Genomic DNA, 16,382 nt, shown 5'->3' on the forward strand with positions numbered 1-16,382 from the left:
ATTTAAATGGTGTGTGTGTGTGTGTGTGTGTGTGTGTGTTTTATATCTTAAAGAGATTTTTTATCAAGTTCTTCCTTGGTGATGTTTAGAAGCATCGAACCATTCCAACACTTAAAAATTAATTGTACTGGAGGATCATGTGCATGCTAATTATTGGTTGCTACAGAAACAGACTGGATTTCCTAGGACTATGTCAGTTTCATGTAATCTTGCTCTTTTCAATAAAGCCCAATTATGAAATGTACATATGTGATTTGATTAAATCATTTTGTAAGCCATCTCTGTGTGTGTGTGTGTGTGTGTGTGTGTGTGAGTGTGTGTGTGTTTGGTTAGGAAAACTATCTGGGCCTAGGTGTCCCTTTATGAATTTTTTATACCAGGGAATTTTGCCATCGACGTCCCGTGCCTACATCAGCCAATCAGAAAGGACCTTGCAAAGCATACTAGAATCCCTAGGAAACATTGGTTCCTAATCCTCTTGGAACTTGGAGTCTGTCATCTACTCACAATAACACCAATGGGAACATTTCATTAAAATTCTGTCCAGACTAGTTTATTTTCAGTTCTGAAAATAGACTCAGTTAACAAAATTTCATGAATTAAAAATTTTTTAAGTTGGATTTTTATAGCACATACTTTTCTACAGAGAACAATTCTGTCATTATTAGTCATATTTATTTAAAATTCAAGATACAAGAGAAAGTCTTCTGAAACAATATGCATAAGCACATTATTGAATTACTCCACAGCTTTCCTTCAAGATACATTTTGTCCAAGTACATTTTTATCCTGCAAATGAACTGCTTTTAACTGCCATTTGAGCTGCAAGAGTCATTCAATGGCTTGCCATTGCTTTCAAGGTGAAGATGGACTTGGTTCATCTGGTTTCCAGGGCTCTGAGTAAGTCATCCCACTACCAGCTTCTCTACCCTTGTTTTAGACCAACTTTTCTCCGTATCTCCCTTCCAGCCACACTGTCTTCTTCAGTCCCTTGTATTCTTCATGCTTTGCTGGCCGCAGGACTTTTGACTATGCCATTTTTTACCACCTGGATGGTTTCTCTTGTCTGTTGTGACCTCATTATCTCCCATTCACTTTTGAGATCTCAGCTCAAACATCTCTTGTTCAGGGAAGGCTTACCCGACTTTCCTTCCAAGATAAAATCTCCTCTCAGATAAGTCAGGATGCTTAATTCTATCATCAGCCTTATCTGTCTTTTGCCATGTAACCTGACATATTCACAGGTTGTAAGAATCTTTGAAGGGACCATTATTCTGCCACAGGTTCCTCGTAAGTATGGGCCTCTGCTCACAGAAACATTGTAAGCAGGGTCTTTTCTCCTCCAGGAGATGTGCCTTCCAGACATCAATTTCTATGTCTTTCACTTTATTGCCAACAATTGACAACAGGACTGCTTACAAACCTGTCTAATTTATTACATGCCAACAGATATTCTGAGAAAAAAACCTTAGAAGGGCAGTGAAAGGGAAGAATGTAACTTTATTTAAGCTAATTGACTCTTTGGGGCCCAGTTCCTTTCTTTCTTTCATCTCTTCCTTCCTTCCCTCCCTTCCCTTCCCTTCCCTTCCCTTCCCTTCCCTTCCCTTCCCTTCCCTTCCCTTCTTTCCTTCCTTCCTTCCTTCCTTCCTTCCTTCCTTCCTTCCTTCCTTCCTTCCTTCCTTCCTTCCTTCCTTCCTTCCTTCCTTCCTTCCTCTCTCTCTCTCACACACTCTCTCTTTCTCTCTCTCTTTCCTTCTTTCTCTTGCTTGCTTGCTTTTTTTTGAGACAAAGTCTCACCCAGGCTGGAGTGCACTGGCACAATCTTGGCTCACTGCAATCTCCGCCTCCCAGGCTCAGGCTATTCTCATGCCTCAGCCTTCTGGGTAGCTGAATTACAGGCACACACCACTAAGCTTTTTTTTTGTACTTTTTTTGTACTTTTAGTAGAGATGGGGTTTCACCATGTTGGCCAGGCCGTTTTTGAACTCCTGACCTCGAGTGATCCACCCACCTTAGCCTCTCAAAGTGTTGGAATTACAAGAGTGAGCCACTGAGCTCAGCCAGGTTTTATTATTTGTAAATGTAAGGATGGAATTAGATATTCTATAAAGTATGTTGAGGTCTAAATCTAGGAATCTTTAAGCATAATGTGAGAATAAGACTTTATAAAGGTTTTGATTTAGTCACTTCGAGAGTTTTAAATTGTATTGTTTCAGAGAACTAGAAACTTAAAAAATGCTAACCATCTTGATGACTTCTGTTTCTCTCTCACCTACTCTGCAAACTGATTCATAGAGAAGTTTGGTAAAATAAATGAGCATAGCTGGAATCTAATTTTTAAAAAATGCTTTGATAAGCTTCTAATTAGCTAAGAAAAAATTTGGAAAACTTGTGATACACAAGATACTGAGTTTTTAAGCATATGATTGTTTGAAGGCTAATATTAACTGATTCTTTGACACAAAAAAACACTGATTCTTGGCTCAGCTCACAGACCCTCCCTCCATTAAACCTCAGATAAAAGGGGTTCTATCCCAGCTAGACTCCCACAGCACTAATTCAGTACCTCTCTTACTATTCATCACATCTCAAGGTTAAGTGCCTTTTGCCCACTGCTAGATTAGATTCCAAAGAACATAGAGGTTTTATTCCTCAATGTTTCTCCTACCGAGCCTTTGAACATAAGAGGTGCTTAAGCAAGATGTGTTGAATGAGCACATTTATTCTAGATGGTATTTTAGGGAAAGCTGGAGGTAATAAAGAGGCACTTAGTATCAATTCATGGTAGTAAATGGAGGTCACAGCTAATGTTCAACACCTCATCAATGCTCTCCAATGGCAAATGGTAATATCCATCAGTAGTTGGTCAAGCCTGTAACTTAGTGGATTAAACATTAAGTTCCTACTTTAAGGTCAAAAGAGAGGAGACATTCCTTCAGTTGATATCATGGGTCATGGTCATTATTTTATAAAACTATTTCTGCACAAATCACTGGTAAACCACTGCTAATCAGGATTTTTCCACCTGGGGCTTTGTTCCTTCTGTCTGAAATACTCCTCCCCACACTGTTTCAGGCTGGCTTCAGATTAGATGTCACCGCAGGTTCAGATCAAATGTGACTTTTTAAGAGACAGTGTTGCCGGGCGCGGTGGCTCACGCCTGTAATCCCAGCACTTTGGGAGGCCGAGACGGGCGGATCACGAGGTCAGGAGATTGAGACCATCCTGGCTAACACGGTGAAACCCCGTCTCTACTAAAAAATACAAAAAAACTAGCCAGGCGAGGTGGCGGGCACCTGTAGTCTCAGCTACTCAGGAGGCTGAGGCAGGAGAATGGCGTAAACCCGGGAGGCGGAGCTTGCAGTGAGCTGAGATCCAGCCACTGCACTTCAGCCTGGGTGACAGAGCGAGACTCCGTCTCAAAAAACAAAAAGAGACAGTGGCCCTTCACCCCCTGTATAGGCAGCTCCAGCTCCCAGCTGAGTACGTGGCACACCGTAATTGTCTTTTTTTTTTTTTTTTTGAGATGGAGTTTTGCTCTTCTCACCCAGGCTAGAGTGCAGAGGCGCCATCTCTGCTCACTGCAAGCTCTGCCTCCCGAGTTCAAGCGATTCTACTGCCTCAGCCTCCTGAGTAGCCAGGATTACAGACACCTGCCACCACACCTGGCTATTTTTTGTATTTTTAATAGGGACAGGGTTTCACCATGTTGGTCAGGCTGGTCTCGAACTCCTGACCTCAAGCAATCCACCTGCCTTGGTCTCCCAAAGTGCTGGGATTACAGGCGTGAATCACTACACTGGCCTGCAGATGGAGTCCTACTGTGTTGCCCCGGCTGGAGTGCAGTGGCGTGATCTCAGCTCACTGCAACCTCCACCTGCCAATTTCAAGTGATTCTCTTGCCTTAGCCTCCTGAGTAAATGGGATTACAGGCGTGTGCCTCCACACCTGCTAACTTTTGTATGTTTAGTAGAGATGAGGTTTCACCATGTTACCCAGATTGGTCTTGACCTCCTGACCTCAGGTGATCCACTCGCCTCTGCCTCCCAAAGTGCTGGGATTACAGGCGTGAGCCACTGTAAGCATATATCATGACATATTCTTCATTGTGGAAGGGAAAATGAAACAGTATATTTAAGGGAAATGTAGATAGTACAAAACTTTTATCTAGACAAAAAATGATACCTGTTTCTATTTTGGTATTTATTTAACTGGACTCCAATTAATGACTTTCCTTTAGATTCATTTCTTGAAGGAAGATGGTGTGAGAGCCTGGAATCAACAGAGGCTTGCTGCGCTGCCCCAGCCTAGGGCATGACTCCGTGAGGAAGGAGGGAGGGAGCAGGCTCAGGAGGAAACTGGAGGCTACAGAGACACATCCAGGGCTGGTACCCAGGAGGATGCAGATGAGTGGAAAGGGGCTGGCAACCCCAACCCAAATCCCTGTGCAGGCACAACCACTATCCCACAGATAGAGCCTCCTAAATCTGAGAGAAGAGGTGCTGAATATTGCACTTGGGTAATATTGCACTTGGGTAATACTGCCTGGGGAAGTGAGTGAACTGAGCCTTGGCCACGTTGAGAACTAGGACAGATGGTATTATCCAATATAAATATAATACAGGGCACACAGGTGGTTTAAAATGTTCTAATATCCACATTTAAAAATGTAATACAAAATGAAATTATTTTTAGTAATGTATTTTATTTAACCCACTGTATCCAAAATAGGATCATTTCAACATACAATCAATATGAGACATTTTTCATTCTTTTTTTTTTCTGCGAAGGCATCCAAATCCAGTGTATTTATAGCATCGCTCTAGCCATATTTCAAGTTCTCAAGAGCTGCCTGTGGCTGGCGGCTACTGCATTGGACAGCGCAGGCTGAGGAATTAGGGGATGGTTTAACCAGCTGGATACGGTATGAGGCCAGACCACTCCCTGGAGAAAACTACAGCGGAAACTTTCCTGACCACACCGTGGTTTGCAATAGTAGCTTGTTGGGAAAAAGAAAGGAACTTTTAGATGACATTCGTCAGAAAAATTCCCAGATCACAACTATTGTGGAACTCCAAGGCACTTCAGCCATGAACCATCCCAGGTGCTTTCTGTAGGTTTAACCTTGTTCTTGAAGGTGTGAGCCTGGGTCAGTTGGGTCAAGGGCAAGTCTGAAAGGACCACATCAAACCGAGCATCACTGAGCCTCCCTTAGACTTCTAACCAGAATGCATTCCATTAACTTGATTACATTGAAAAATGTAAAGCTCAAAGAGAAAAAGGTGTCCTATATGTTTAACACTCTATTCCCACTATAATCAGTACTCTCAACTCAATTTTGTAGTATTTAACCTTAACAAATTCCCTTTGAACTGGGCTCATCCATTTTAAGAGAGAACTGCACCATTATAAGCCAAGGAAAGGTCATTGAATAATACCTGCCTGAAATACATACTATCCTGTCTCCTTAGCTGTCCTTTATTCATTCACTTGTTTTAGTTCTCTGCAAGAATTTACAAGCCTTTAGGTTAAGGACTCAAGGACTTTATTGTCCTTAAGGGGTCAAACAACCAAAGAAACCTTGGGCAGGCCAGACGCGTACAGAAAATAGAGTTCATGGACTACCTGTCCACTTTGCTCCTCTCACAGATCAGGGTTCACCTGCTCACCCCTTGACAGGCCACTTCTGATTTGATAAGTCTCAGGCAAACATTCGAGCCCTCAAGTTGTTAAAAAAAAATCCATTTTAAATTTCGTTAACAAGCACATCTTTCAAATATCCTTTTGGGAAATCACCAGAATTTTATTTGCAGCTTGCTTCTTTCTCTTAAGTAAGAAAACCAAAAACTCAGCATAGCAGTTCTTTTGTGAGTGAGGTTTATGCCAAAGCTCAGCCACTACTTTGCAAAGTTCATCTGAAGTTAACCCTCCCTCACCAGCTGAAAGTGAAATAAACATGCAAATATGCTTTTCACAGGAATAATGTCACCTTAATCCTAAAAGCAGTATAAATGTTTTATATATTGAGGAAAGTATCTGGGCCAGGGATTTATCATAGAACAAAAGACTATATATTATTTTTATGTCTGGGCCCCTATTCAAGGCATGCTGAATTCTTCTTGTCTGTTGCTGACATTGCCACTGACATTGTGATGTGTAAGGCAGAGGTCTCCAACCTTTCTGGCACTGGGGACTGGTTTTGTGGAAGACAATGTTTCCACGGATAGGATAGGGGGATGGTTTCAGGATGAAACTGCTCCACCTCAGATTATCAGGCATTAGATTCTCATAAGGAGCGTGCAACCCACATCCCCGGCATGCGCAGTTCACAATAGGGTCACACTCCTATGAGGATCTAACGCTGCCGCTGATCTGCTAAAAGGCAGAGCTCAGGTTGTAATGCTCCTTTGCCTACCGCACACCTCCTGCTATGCAGCCTGGATCTTTTTTTTTTTTTTTAATTATGCTTTAAGTTCTAGGGTACATGTGCATAACGTGCAGGTTTGTTACATATGTATACTTGTACCATGTTGGTGTGCTGCACCCATCAACTCGTCAGCACCCATCAACTCGTCATTTACATCAGGTATAACTCCCAATGCCATCCCTCCCCACTCTTCCTCCCCATAATAGGCCCCGGTGTGTGATGTTCCCCTTCCCGAGTCCAAGTGATCTCATTGTTCAGTTCCCACCTATGAGTGAGAACATGCGGTGATTGGTTTTCTGTTCTTGTGATAGTTTGCTGAGAATGATGGTTTCCAGCTGCATACATGTCCCTACAAAGGACACAAACTCATCCTTTTTTATGGCAGCCTGGATCTTAACAGGCCACATGGTACTGGTCCATGGCCCGGGTGATCGGGGACTGCTGGTGTAAGGCCTGAGTCACAGTGAACTTTCCTCCGTGGTGGTCACCATTTTTGTGGCAGCAGTTGCTGACTTTATAAGTATTTTTCCTGCTCTTTTTCTTTTTCCGAATTCGACCATTTTTATTATACTTTCCTCTACTTAAATGCACTATAGAAGCATTTAATAGAGGCACAAAAATCGACTAAACATCATAGCTTAGCTTAGCTATAATGTGCTTAAACATGCTCAGAATGCTTAGTTTAGCCTACAGTTGGGCAAAAGCATCTAGCACAAACCTATTTCATAAGAATGTGTGGAATAGCTCATGTAATTTACTGCTGTTTTACCAAGTGCATATTGCTTTCACACCATCATAAAGTTGAAAAACTCTAAGTTGAACCATCGTTAAGTTGGGGATGGAGTGAGTGTAGACTTTGCAATCTGTAACTTTTTTTTTGGTAGTCGATGTTTTGCGATTTGTATATTAACTTTATTGAGCTATAATTTATATTCAATTAAATGCCTACATTTTAAGAAAATTTTTCTATGAGTTTTTAAAAATCAATTTTACAGTGGAATAATTTATGTATAATAAAATAGCCATTTTAAGTGCGCAATTCTGTATGTTTTGACAAATGGTTACAGTTGTGTAACTACCACCATAATCAAGACCTGGAACATTCTCACTAACCCTAAGATTGCTTTACAGCACCCATAACTTTTTAAACAATATCTTCTAGTATTGACAAGAAGTATTATTTGCCAAGTGTGAAAGGGGTAGGTGGGAGACACTGAGTTATTCTATTTTTAATAGTAAAATATCAGATGACAGACTTTTTCAGATATTCTTGGCATTACTGGAAGGGGTTAAAAATTACTGAAAACTGTAACATCATTGCTTATTTTCTAGCATCATTATTATTATTTGAGACAGGGCCTCACTCTGTCAGCCAGGCTGGAGTGGCCATATCACAGCTCCCTGCAGTCCTAACTTCCCAGGCTCAAGCCATCCTCCCATTTCAGACCCCACCTCCTGCCTTGAGTAGCCAGGACTGCAGGCACACACCATCATGCCAGGCTAATTTTTAAATTTTTTTGTAGAGATGGGGTCTCACTGTGTTGGCCAGGCTGCTCTTCAACTCCTGGGTTCAAGCAATTGGCCTCCCAAAGGGCTGAGATTAGAGGCATGGGCCACCATGCCTGGCCCCAGCATTATTACTGGGGGAAAAATAAGAGCTATTTGGTTTTCAGAAGGAAGAATTCCCTGACCAGATGATTGTAAAAGACAGAAATGTTAGGCTGAAGTCTCTTCAAACAGCTATGTAACCTTGAACTTCAGGGGGAAAAAATTTCAAAGACTAGGATGAGATACTTTGCTGAGATCAATTCTCAAATCCTTACTCCCAGCTTCTGTGAATATCTGAGCCTGTGTGGAAACGAGGAAGATGCAAATTATTTCACTGCTCCACAATAAAAGCCAAATAATAGAAGAGCCAGAGTTCCTCAAGGAGAAAGCATTTATTTCTGCTCTTGAGTTACATCTATCTCCAGGGAAGGCTTGCTATCTGAACATATATTTCAGAAGATCTAGATTCACTGCCAAGATAACATGTCTGAAATTTCGAGTATAAGCACTATTCTTCCATGTAAGTAAAATAGTAGCAAACATTATACCATGTAAGACTTATTATGTTCCCAGTGCTGTCTTAAATCCTTTTGCTGTATTAACATTATATATACACATATATATGTGTGTGTGTGTGTGTGTGTATTTATTTATTTTGAGATGAAATCTTGCTCTGTCACCTGTCACCCAGGCTGGAGTGCAGTGGCGCGATCTTGGCTCACTGCTACCTCTGCCTCCTGGGTTCAAGCGATTCTCCTGCCTCAGCATCCTGTGTAGCTGGGATTACAGGCACCTGCCACCACACCCGGCTGATTTTGTATTTTTAATAGAGACAGGGTTTCACCATGTTGGCCAGGCTGATCTCGAAATTCTGACCTCAGGTGATCCACCCACCTCAGACTCCCAAAGTGCTGGGAGTACAGGAGTGAGCCACCACGCCCGGACTTAAACTGTTAGTTTTAATAGATCAACTTTACAACAAAAAGAGAGCTAACCAGACATTTTGGGTCCCTGCCTTGATGCAATAGGAAATCCACAACTTCACTTGTGAAGAATTCTTGCCAAAAAAAAAAAAAAAAAAAAAAAAAAGGCCGGCACAAAACAAAAAGATAGGAGGTCGGCACAAGATACAGGTTATAAAGACTTGGCTGATAAAACAGGGTTGTAGTAAAGAAGCCGGCTAAAACCCACCAAAACCAAGATGGCGATGAGAGTGACCTCTGGTTGTCCTCACTGCCACACTCCCTCTTGCACCATGACAGTTTACAGATGCCATGACAACGTCAGGTAGTTACCCTGTATGGTCTAAAAAGGGGATGTGTGAATAATCCACCCACTGTTTAGCATATAATCAAGAAATAACCATAAAAATGGGCAACTAGTAGCCCTCAGGGCTGTTCTGTCTATGGAGTAGCCACTCTTTTATTCCTTTACTTTCCAAATAAACTTGCTTTCACTTCACTCTGTGGACTCGCCCTGAATTCTTTCTTGCAGGAGATCTGAGAACCCTCTCTTGGTGTCTGGATCAGGACCCCTTTCTGATAACAGTATCTGTTGGAAAAATTTTAAATTAAAAAGCAAAAAATAAATGTGCCCAATGTATACGCATAGTAGCTTGTGCAGTGTCATTGACTGAGGTGGGATCTTGGACCAATAATCTGCAGGACAGTTCTCCAGGTGGCTTTGGACTGACCCGGTTCTCCCCACTTTCTTACTTGAAGTTCTCAAGAATGACTAGAATATGTGGGAAACGTAACATTCTGAGATAGGGAAGGAACTGGCCAGGACAGCCTGAGCTCTGTTCCTCTCCCGCCTAGAGACAGGATGGCCTTCAACCCTTTAGCCCAGTGGGACACATGACTCAGATGCATGCAACCTTTCATAGTTCCTGAGTTGCTGTGCAAAGGAGGCGATGCAAATGAGCAGCTTTCCTGAGTTGGAGGGGCCAGCTCAGAATGACTCCTAGCCTTCTGCTGTCTCTCACTGTCTACCTGTAAGTAAAAAACTGCTTCATGTAACTTGTATGTGTGGGTGTTTTGCCTCGCTGGACTCAGACACATTGGTCTTCAGTGCACAGTGAACCTGCTTCATCCAAATCTTTGCTCTGACAAACCAAATTGTGCTGCCACCCAGTTATCACAAATCACAAACAAATTGCAGGGCATGGCAAATTAATGACCTAAAAGAATGCTTTTCTTTTTACAGAGATATTTCGTTAACAGTGACTTTGTTTTTGAGACAGAGTCTCGCTCTGTTGCCCAGGCTGGAGTGCAGTGGTGTGATCTCGGCTCACTGCAACCTCCACCTCCCGGGTTCAAGAGATTCTCTTGCCTCAGCCTCCTGAGTGGCTGGGATTACAGGTGTGTACCACCACATCCAGCTAATTTTTGTATTTTTAGTAGAGACGAGGTTTTGTCATGTTAGCCAGGCTGGTCTCAAACTCCTGACCTCAAGTAATTCGCCTGCCTTGGCCTCCCAAAGTGTTTCTAATGATTGAAGGGTGACAGCTGCCAGTAGAGACTCGATGTCCTGACTGTCCCCTGTGTTACTTATACCAAAGGAACTAGGGGCCTTCTGCTTACTTCCAGAACACAGATTTAACGGGCACAGCCAACCAGCAGGGCAACCCGAAGGGTTTCCTTTTCCTGACTATTCTTGTTGCTGTTGCTATACTCTCCCTGTCTCTTTTTCACGAACTTTTGATTAATATGCCCCTCTTTCAAAAAGCTGAATATCTGAAAATTCAAATATCACAAAGAAAAACTGTAGGTAGGATGGGCACGGTGGCTTACACCTGTAATCCCAGCACTTTGGGAGGCAGAGGTGGGCGGATCACAAGGTCAGAAGATCGAGACCATCCTGGCTAACATGGTGAAACCCTGTCTCTACCAAAACAAATACAAAAAATTAGCCAGGCGTGGTGGTGGGTACCTGTAGTCCCAGCTACTCGGGAGGCTGAGGCAGGAGAATGGTGTGAACCTGCGAGGCAGAGCTTGCAGTAAGCCAGTGAGCCAAGATCATGCCGCTGCACTCCAGCCTGGGCAACAGAGTGAGGCTCCATCTAAAAAAAAAAAGAAAAGAAAAACTGTAGGTAGAGGATGGGGATGGGGCAACTTTCTTGATGAAAAGATTCACATGAAGTTTCATTTGAATAAAATGTATTCTTTCTGTACAATTCCATGGATTTTCCTGAACATATTTAGCAACATGATATAACTAGTAATAGTTTTTTCCTCCAATGGAATTTTAAATCATGAAAATTGCTCTCGCCAAGGAAGCAGGGGTGACTTTTTGTTAAAGCAATTCATCAACAGTAACCAGATGCCCTACTAAAGTGCAGATTGCAGTGGGAGATTGAGAAGCAAGAAAATGAGGATTATTGTTGCCTTGATAGTTAATTCTTGCTCCCTACATTTTGGCTTTGTCAGTTGAAAGAGGTATACTTAGTTTTATTTTTGTTATTGTTGTTAGTTCATGTTTTTTATCAACTCATACACAATCACTTGTCATCTGGTTTGTTGAGGTGATAAGCCAGACACCCTGTGCCACAAGAATGTGTCAAAGTGGCTGGCCATAAAAACTCTAGGACCTGAAAGGCACTCCCAACAGAGGTGACGACTTTTGCCATTATCATCCATCCTATAGTATTTCAGGACAACCAGCTTCACCTTCTTTCTCTTACGCTTATTGTTCTTGGGAGGGGTGTAAGACTTCTTCCTTTTCTTAGAGCCACTACAAAGTCTCTACATGAGACAAAGAGTAGACTCCTTTTGAATGTTGTAGTTAGACAAAGGATGTCCATTTTATTAGTGCATTTTCATGCTGCTGATAAAGACCTACCTGAGACTGGGTAATTTGTAAAGAAAAAGAGGTTTAATGGACTCACAGTTCCACGTGGCTGGGGAGGCCTCACAATCATGGTGGAAGGCGAAAGGCATGTCTTACATAGTGGCAGACAAGAGAGAACGAGAACCAAGTGAAAGTGGAAACTCCTTATAAAGCCATCAGATCTCGTGAGACTTACTCACTACCATGAGCATAGTATGGGGGAAACCACCCTCATGATTCAATTATCTCCCACCGGGTCCCTCCTACAACAAATGGGAATTATGGGAGCTACAATTCAAGATGAGATTTGGGTGGGGACACAGGGCCAAACCATATCATCCACCTTTCAGTCGCTTGCCAGCAAAGATAAGTCTTTGCTAACCAGGAAGATTTCCTTCCTTATCCTGGATCTTGGCCTTTACATTTTCTATTGTGTCTGAAGGTTCAACCTCCAGAGTGGTGGTCTTCTCTGTAAGAGATTTTATAAAAATCTGCATTTTAATGGTGGTTCCACTGTGGATGGTGAATCGAAAAGCTTGTTTTCTTGTTTATAAACTGTTCATTCCATAAAGTCAAGCAAATCAAATGAAGTTTAAAAAGTACCCCTGAAGGTTATGAAAAATCCAATGTAATGTCAAAGTCTTTTATTCCCATTTAAATAAGAAGTAAGGATTGCTTTTTACAACCCTGAGAATGTGATTAGTGTCAGTGAAGTGATACCTTTATTATATGACTCATAATTCTTGGTACCGTTTATCATGACAGACCAACAATTACTTAAGATTCCACCAACCTCTTTCTAGCTGTGACTCCACAAATGTGATTTTGGATTTGAAGTAATTTAACTTGTGATGGGGAGGTGACATTCTAGTAATGTCATCACGGCTACACTTCTTGACTTGAAACTTAGGTTTGTGTGTGGGTGTTAACAATATTTGATATCCTATAAATAGTTTTAAATTTGGGTTTTCTTTATTAATCTTTCTAAGGAAACAAAATAATTTTCAAATATGGGATAACTTATGTTGAGTGAGATTAAAGCAGTTTGCCATACAAATCATCTTCATGAGGTTGAAAACTCTTGCCAGACTTAACTTCTTGATATCATTATCCTTCAATCAGTTGTTTAGGGAGGGGGAAAAGATGATTAACTTCTGAACGTTCTACATAGCCCGCTTTCCCCCAAAATGCTAGTGGGAATTCTTCATTGGCCTTGCTCCTTTTTCCTGACCCTTTAGAAACCCAGGTGGAAGAGGCTAAAATGATTTACATAATAAAAGGCTGGGGGCAGAAGAAGAAGCCCTTGTGTTTGGGTTGTAGGAGAGAGTCTAGGGTTTGCCTTATGCAAGATTTCCAAACAGGAGCACAAGGGAATGGAAGCAGAGGCTTTTGAGAAGTTTTTAATTTAGGTTATGCTCGAATCGCTTTAATCTTTTTTGAGAGGAGTCAATAAAGAATGAAATTTCTTACCACTGGCTGTTAAATGATGTGTCTGTAAATTTGACTTAGCCACAAGCATGGAGCCTTCAAAATTGTCCCTTATCTCACCATCCCACCACTGATCTATTATAAGTCTTTATTCATTGATCTAGCTTTGCAATCGCGATAGGGTTTTCTATGAGTTATGCTGGTCATTAAGCAAACAGTTTTGTTTTAGAAAAATCAATTTGTTTGGAAAAACAAATTTGACATTATCTATGTCAACGTACTTCAGCAAAAGACTACCAAGAATATACCTGAAGTTAAATAAATAAAATTCATTACTCATTGCAGCCAAGGGAACATACACCATGGGGGTACTGGGGCGTCTCAGTAAAAAGATGTTAGAATCTACAATGAAATTTGTACCTTGATGGAGTAATTTGGGGGGAGTCTAAGGAAGTGTAGAGAATTAGGTATTTCAATAAACCTTATCCACTTGGTGGGGAGACACAGCAGTTACTCATTTTGATCCAAAGGGAGTATGCTTGGTATTTTGTAGGTGACATGATGACCTTGTTTTTCTCTGTGCTTAGACAAAATTAAGAAATTATGAAGTGGCCTTGCTTGGTCCCTTTTATCATGGTTTCAGGGTACCCTTGTCTGAGATTGAATTTCTGTGAGATTATTTAGGAGATTATTTACCCAGGAGAAAACATGGATTAGTTGTGAGTGCCAGGCCAGCTTCTAAATGTCAGAGGCAGTTTTTGTTTGTTTGTTTGTTTTTAATTTCTCCATTCCTCTTTTGGCCAAGGACAGATGAAGTCACAGTATAAGACACTGACCTATGATATCCAGATTTTCATCATTGCCAAGTTTTGTTAATTAACATTAGAACAGTGCTCACTGAAGATAATCTAGTGACCCAGGATTAATCTCCCATTGTGCTGTGGGATGAGTTGTTGACCTGTTGAAGAGACGACGGCTGTATGGTAGCATTTAAGGCTCTGCAGCAGATATATTCGTAAAATGTAACATAGTCAATTTTAGAAAAAAAAATGTTGTTAGTCTTTGTAATAGATCTTGAAACTAAGCCCTACATTATAATAGCAAGGCAAGTAAACATATCCCAGAATCTAGCTGGGCCTGTTTTAGAGAACCAGCTGATTTTTTAAAAAAAGCTCTGTGACAGACTTTTCTATTTGCTCTGTGGTATTGATATAGGTGGAATAATAGTATTTGCTCTAGTGCAAATTCCCCACTGGCCAGCTAAGAGAAAATCAACCACTATATGACGGTCTTTGACAGTTGTGGTTAATTGATTTAGACCAGAGAGTTGGGCTTTCAGAGCAGAAGTGGTGTCATTTTGTGTCTTCTGATAAGATTAGAGACCACTTTCTGGGCCACTTTTTGTAATTGTGTTATACCTACTGTGGGAACTGTAGCTATAGAGTCCTCATGAAGCATGAATCTGTTATCCTTCTTGGAAGTTGCTTCAAATAACCTGCACTTGCTGTATTTTGGAAGCTTCTGGTATTATTTTTAAGGAAACGTGATTTCCTGGAGGGATGGTAGTTTTAAATATCTGAAAATCTCTAACAATGACTACAAAATAGACAGGGTACATTATATGTGGTAGTCAGGTATACGGAGTAATATCTTAGTGGAGCATAGATTGTGTGGGGAGTATAAGTATTATTTATTGCAAGAGATGGGCGCCAATTTTGTGTCCCTTGAGTTGGACAAATCCTAGTATGAGGTTGAACAGTTCCTGCAAGACAGGCTGAGGTGTCTCTGAAGAAAACAAACTGACTATTGCAGTCAGAATAGCCCCCATATTCGTGTTTATTCTTGATTGACTAGGTCTTGCTGATAGGATTGTGTCGATGTCAGCAAAAGCAATTTGTCAATGTGAGTTCAAGGTCTATTATTTTCAAGACTGAAAATTGGGATTGATGATATTGGGGAAATGTATATGCTAGAAAGGCCCTATTAAAGGGAATTTGGTTTCTGAAGTATGTAAAGAATTAGTTACCAAATTTTGTCAGGCATGTCAGGTAAAAGGTGATAGATCCAGCACCTATTTGGCTCAGTGGTTAACTATAGTCGAGGAAAAATGTGTAGGAGAGTTTTATTTTTCCTTAAGTGGTAGGAGACCAGCAGGGGTCAGAAATAAGTGGAAGAAAAATAAGGAAAATCCTACTAGTGTTTCAGAGGGCACCAAAATGGAACAATAGGCTGGAAAAGGTATTGAAGAATCAGAAGTTAATCTTGTTCCACCTTGGGCAGAAGGTGTTCAGTTTTGAGGTTTGCTACTCGTTCTAGTTATCCTGGGCAAAAGCTATCTGCCTCAGAAATCAGCATCTTCTAGAAGATTCCTGAGAATCCTCAGTTTACGATTTCCAGATGGAATGGATGTCAAGTAGTCAAGGGAAAGGTACGTGTCTTTTTTGAGCTGGGAAGCATGAGAGTGAGGAGCAATATTTTGTGGTTTTACTCTTGTGTCAGTTGTTAATGGTCCTTGATAAGGTCGTCTTCATCAGGACCCGAGGGCGGTTGTTCGGTGGTGTCTTTTCTTTTGGAGACTAAATCTCCAAATTGTTGATTACACAGAGACTTTAGGTGGGTAGTTAGAAAAGGTAGTTCATATCTGTTGCTTACAGAGCTGGATGTATCGTATGACTCTCTTGTAGTAATTGATCATATTTCATTGTAATTTGGTAGAATTTAAGTTTGGGGGTGAAATGTCTACATTTCTTGAGATAATCTGCTATTAGTTAATAGGAGTAGAATCTGTGGGGTTGTGAACGGATTGACCTTATAAATACTGAAACTAATGGCAATGCGGTAGGACATGGGAGTTCGAGGATTTCTAAGAATTTTGCTAATTTTGGTTTTGAGTTTCATTAGTTCTGCTTTCCCTCCCCCCCAACTGAAGAGTATAAATGATAAGAAGAGTAAAATTTTTGTAAGAAAAGGCAAACCTTTATCGGGTTCTTAATAAAAGTACCAGTAAGACAAGTGTCTCTGTCACGAAAGAAATAAGTGGGAATTTCTTAGGGTAGAAAAACAAAATCAAGTATTTTTTATTTCTGCAGTAAGGGTTTATAGGCTTAAACCCATACTGAGAATAAGTACACAATAGCCATACATAAACACA

At 41.1% G+C, this 16,382-nt stretch overlaps 1 pseudogene; it reads right to left on the reverse strand.

Moving 5' to 3' along the window:
* Window positions 1-11,474: 11,474 nt before the first annotated feature.
* Window positions 11,475-12,300, reverse strand: LOC104656431 (annotated as a pseudogene).
* Between the last annotated feature and the right edge of the window lie 4,082 nt (window positions 12,301-16,382).

This window comes from Rhinopithecus roxellana, chromosome 14 (assembly GCF_007565055.1).
Source record: "Rhinopithecus roxellana isolate Shanxi Qingling chromosome 14, ASM756505v1, whole genome shotgun sequence".
Lineage (NCBI taxonomy): Eukaryota > Metazoa > Chordata > Mammalia > Primates > Cercopithecidae > Rhinopithecus > Rhinopithecus roxellana.